This window comes from Amblyomma americanum, chromosome 5, assembly GCF_052857255.1.
Source record: "Amblyomma americanum isolate KBUSLIRL-KWMA chromosome 5, ASM5285725v1, whole genome shotgun sequence".
Taxonomy (NCBI): Eukaryota; Metazoa; Arthropoda; class Arachnida; order Ixodida; family Ixodidae; genus Amblyomma; species Amblyomma americanum.
The window spans coordinates 56,223,033-56,228,667 of NC_135501.1; positions in this window are offsets into that span (position 1 = coordinate 56,223,033).

Genomic DNA, 5,635 nt, shown 5'->3' on the forward strand with positions numbered 1-5,635 from the left:
AAATTTTATAGCGCGCCTGTGGTTTGAAAAATCAAGGTCTAAAATTTGAACCGAACCCATGCGTGTGCGCGAATATCCTCCCCGGTGTGACAAAGCTGTTGCGCATGTTACTTAGCGAAGCGGTGTTTTTACGCTGCCTGCAATATGTGCAGCGAAAAGTCGCATCACCCAGCCAGAAGAAAAAAAAGCAGCGTAGACTTGCTGCAATCAATATACCTGAAAAAAAGAAACCTTGAAATCTGTGAGGCAGAGTGTGAAAACAGTCGTTCGGAAGGAGCGGCTGCTCTCTCTAAGGCCCATTCGGTTAAATATAAGGTGATATGTTTCGCACACTTGAGCGTGCATTCATGATCCTGCTCAGAGCTTTTGCTTTTCTTCGGAAACCCGAAACCTCAGCCAGCAAAAAAAGGGAAACCACTCAGTCAGAGAAACCAGAATATCACAAAGGAGACGTCGGGAACAGTATAGTCTCGATATTGGCCAGCCGTATTTCTCTCGAACGCAAAATGGCAGTAAAATTCTAAAAAGGTCTCCCTACTCTCGTAGATGCAATATTTTTTATGGGCGCGAAAATTTCTCCACTACTGAGCAGATTTTTATTAATCCTCCCGGTTCATTATTCTTAGAACGCCTGATGTAAAAAAACCAGAAAAAATGCAGAAAAAAAGCCGCCACCGTCTGGAAGACGTTGAAGTAACGAGCGTTAGCTGTTTGGTTTACTAGATGCAGAAACAAAGAAAAACGCGCCGCTCGTGTCGAGAAACGGAATGCAATACCCTTTCAAACTGGGTGGATTGCCACCATGCTCCGCTGCGCGTGCACGCACACCGCCTAGCGGAACAATCGCCGCCTAGCTCCATCTATCAGAGAAATTACGATGCCCGTCTACCCATTGTCGAGTTGCACCCTCTCAAGATATGGTATCAGAACGCTGCCTTCACGTCTGTGCAGTTTTTTAGGTAATTTGTGCTATAATCAGGGAGGCGCCGCTCCCTTTTTGCCACGGCGATGGAAGTGGACGCTGCTGAGCCTCTATTGGAACACGGTGGGTCGGCAGCAGCCGCCCAGAGGAAGCGCCTGTACTGCCAGAGTGACTCGAGCAGCCAGGGCACTGTTGTGTACTCGGTGCCAAGTGAAGACTCCTCGTCCTCGGCCGACGACGGTTTCATACCGGTTGTTGGCAAGAAGGCCAAGCGCAGACTGCGTAGACAAGCTGAATCGTCCTCATCGAGCACGTCAACGGTGTCCTCACCAAGAACGCCAACGATCATCACGGCGCGAAGTTCCTCAGCGCATACAGCCTTGATGTGCCGTTGAACTCAACGGACAACTTGAACCCACTGAACAGGCCAGCCATCTCTATTTATCTGGAGAGCCTTGTACCGGGAGGCATAAAAGATGTCAGAATCAACCCGTTCAAAAACGTCATTGCCATTGATGTGGTGGAGCGAAGTTCACTAGAGAATTTAATCGCAATCACAAAACTCGGGAACATCAGTGTACTCCCCCTTATTCTCCAGGACAGCGGCACTACGGCTGGCGTAATTTACAACGTCGATATCGCCATCTGTGATGCAGATTTACCCATGTTGATCAAGCCGGCAACCGACGGCATTTCCATCATTCAAGTTCAACGGTTAGGCAGATCTCCATGCATCAAGCTGACCTTCAAGGGTGACTGCATACCATCGTACGTGAAGGTTGGGCACTTTCGTCATACAGTTGCGACCTTTCGTGCCTAAGCCACTTCAATGCAGGAAGTGCATGAGGATCGGCCACGTGAGCGGCGTCTGCATCAACTCCATCGTGTGCCCGCGATGCTCCGAGTCACACAGCGGTGATGTTTGCCGCGCGACTACCTTGAAGTGCGCCAACTGCCACGGCCCTCATGACTCTTCCTCGAAAGACTGCCCCCGTCTAAAGACCGATTGGGCGGTACTGAAGCAAATGGTGCGAGACCATTCTACGCACAAACAAGCCGCCGCGAAGGAGCGACGACGTCGTTCGCGCCGCCAAAGGTTGTCAAAGAAAGCAGTCACATTTGACAATAATGCCCCAAACCCAACTGCAGCTTGTCTGCCTCCACCAAAAACCGTACCAAATCAAGAGAGCCCGGCGCTTGGTGAGGCTGGACCTGCTGCCTCAGATGCAACTTGGCCACCACTGCCCAAGCCTTCTGCGCCTACTGCGTCAGGGATGTTGGCGCACTCAGAGCAGTGTGCAGCGCCTACGACTGATCCAGCCAACAGGCACGATCAAGGCCATGGCCCAGATATGCAAGTGATTGCAATGCTCACGACACTAATGAATGCCATGCGTGCTCTGCTTTCCAGCCTACACACGCCAGCAGCACATAGCGCACTTCAAGTGCTGGACGCGCTACGTCCAGTTCTTGCGGCTCTACAGTAGACGGCATCATGGCTCCTTCGGACCTGTCTTTTCAAAAGAAAGTCAAGCAAGCTTTCATTTTCCAATGGAATGCTCGTGGGCTCCAGTCCCGGATTTCCGATTTACGGCACTACGTCTACGAGAATCATTTCCCCATTCTTGTGATTTGTGAACCGAAGACCCCGGCAATTTTGCGAATATCCGGTTACGAGGCATTTTCATCACCCACGTGCAACAGATCCAGCAAACTCATCGTCTACATTCGACGTGAACTTACATATGTGCAACATTCGGTTCCTCCGAACGAAGACAATCAGTACGTTTGCCTGACAGTGAAGAGCCGTGACCTGACGTTTACGCTACTGGCGGTGTACTTGGCGCCATCAAGTCGTTTCGACGCCAGAAGGTTGAGTGGTTTGATGGCAGCTACACCTGCTCCGTGGGTTATTATGGGTGACTTCAATGCTCATCACACCATATGGGGAGGCGTTAGGATGGACGTTAGGGGAAGACAGCTTGTGTCCTTCGCCTCGGACCATGACCTCCAGTGCCTGAATGACGGAAGCCCGACCTATATACGAGGGGTGACTTATTGCAGCTGCTTGGACTTGACTTTCATTTCAAAGTGCCTTAACAACAGCGTCCGGTGGTTTTCGGATGTAGAAACCCATGGCACCGACCATATCCCAACCTATCTGATTATTACCGGCCATTCCACATTTTCCCCAGCCAAGTGTAGGCAGCGCATTGACTGGACAGTTTTTAAATTACTTATGGAGGCTGCTTGCGCAGAGGGCTTCTCTACCGGTCTTGAAAAAACAATTAAGGAGGCCATGGAACACGCCACCTGCCCCTTTATTCCTGTCGCTAACTACACCGATTTTGATTTCGAATTGCAGCGACTGCGATCACAACGACGCAGGGCAGAGCGCAGATACCGACGCTCAAAGCCGCGCCTAGACCTAAGAGATGCTAGGCGCATACAGAAGAAGACTCAACGCAGAATTCAGGCACTGCAAACACAACGGTGGAGGACATTTTGCCAAACACTTGATCCACGGAAACCTTTGTCACGCGCTTGGAGTGTAATTCGGGGTCTTCGCACGTACCCTCAACAGCGCTACCCGTTCAAATCCGTAGCGCTCCACCAAAGGCGCAGTGTGGTTGAGGTAGCTGAAGATTTCTGCGCAAGAATAACAGGCCCTCCGAATCCAGGCGCAACGCTGCACTGCAACAATGTTCCACCCGCTCGGGATTCTCGGATGGATGCAATTTTCTTCATGGAAGAACTTGATGCTGCGCTGGCTTGTTGTAGAAGGTCATCATCACCAGGGCCCGATGGTGTGACGTACTCCGCACTTGCCAACCTTGGCCAAGAAGGTCGACGGGCTCTTTTGGACACTTATAACAAGTCATGGACTGCTGGCATAGTTCCCCATGATTGGAAGACCAGTCATCTGGTTCCACTTCTTAAGCCGGGGAAATCACCGCTCGACCTTTCATCATACCGTCCAACTGCACTCGCCAGCTGCGTCGGCAAAGTCATGGAAAGAATGCTGCTCACACGCGTGGAATGGTACTTGGAGCGATATCAGATTTACACCATTCGCATCAATAGAGAAGCCATTCCCTATGAGAGAAGCCACAGATTCCTTGGTGTTGTCATCGACAGGAACCTCTCGTGGAGTCCACATATCTAGGACATGAGAAAGAGACTAGTTTCGGTTGTCCACGTCCTCTCCTTCATCGGGGAAAAGTCCTGGGGTGCATCAGTGCGCTGGATGCTACAACTGTACCGTTCTCTTTTTCTGGGCTACATGCGGTACAGTCTTCCGATATTCAGTTCTATTAGAAAAACAAATATCAAGACTCTTCAAAGTGTGCAACCGCAAGCTCTCCGTATCTGTCTTGGACTGCCTAAATTTGCATCAGCAGCAGCAACTGTTCTTGTTGCCCGTGAACATCCTGTTACTACATACATTGCTGTTGACACCATGAGAACACATATTCGGCACCTCACACGGGTTCCCTGTCATCACCTCGCAACACTCCCAATAATTAGGCCGCGTACTGCATTTGCCAAAGTCATTGAAGCCCATCGCGCATATCTTCCTTCGCAGTTCACCCCTGCGTCAAGACCGAGCTCACCCTTGTGCAGTCTTCATGAACCTCGGGTTCTCCTCTATATTCCTGGCATTACAAAGAAAGCTGGTGTATCACTGCCCGCTCTCAAACAACTGACATTGAATCACCTGCATTCTTACTACAGTCACCGCATACATATTTACACAGATGGATCAGTTCACTCGACCAGTTCTGCGGGGTCGGTGGTGATACCGGCCAGATCCATCTTCATGAAAGTGAAGACGACCCATCCAACATCTTCAACTGGTGCGGAACTCGCAGCCTTACGGGCTGCGGTAGAGTTCATCAGTCAAGAACCTCCACATGACTGGACGGTTTTCACCGACTCTAAAGCAGCCCTTCAAGCCCTGCAAGCTGCGCTACGCCGCGGGTCGCAGGAGCAACTTTTTGCTGAGATCCGTCTACTGTACCACGGCACCATTTCCAAAGGTCATGACATCATTTTTCAATGGCTGCCAGGACACTGTGGTATTAACGGTAATCACCAGGCCGATGCGGCTGCGCGTTCTGCTCACAACGACGGACTTCCAGTGAGGGTCCCAATATCGAGACCTGAAGCTGCGCGTGGGCTTCGCCCTTTGGCGCTGGAGCTCACACTTTCACCGTGGAACACGGGAGAGTTTTGCAACCTCCGCCTCAAGGCACTGGACCCTGAACTGCGCCTTCGTCTTCCACGTAACTTAGCACGTCGCGACGCAACATTGTTATGCCGTTTATGGATCGGTGTTGCTTTTACCAACCACTATGCTTTCCGGTTAGGGATGGCCGACAGTCTTGCCTGTGGTTGTGAGGAGACCATCGCTCATCTTCTCTGTGAGTGCCCTGGATTTGCGAGTGCAAGACATACACTGTGTTGTACCCTGCACCGCCTCGATCCTCGCCCATTAACAGAGCAAAACATCCTCGGTCCGTGCCCACAGTAGTCGACTGCCCTCAAGGCATACAAGGCACTCTTTGCCTACTTGAGATCGACTGGATTGAGTGACAAATTGTGACAGCGTTGTGCGTGTGTGTGTTATGCCTTTTTCCCTTCTCTCTTCCTCCTTTTAGTCCCCTAATCTCTCTTCCCCAGTGCAGGGTAGTCAACCTGAACCCCTTTTTG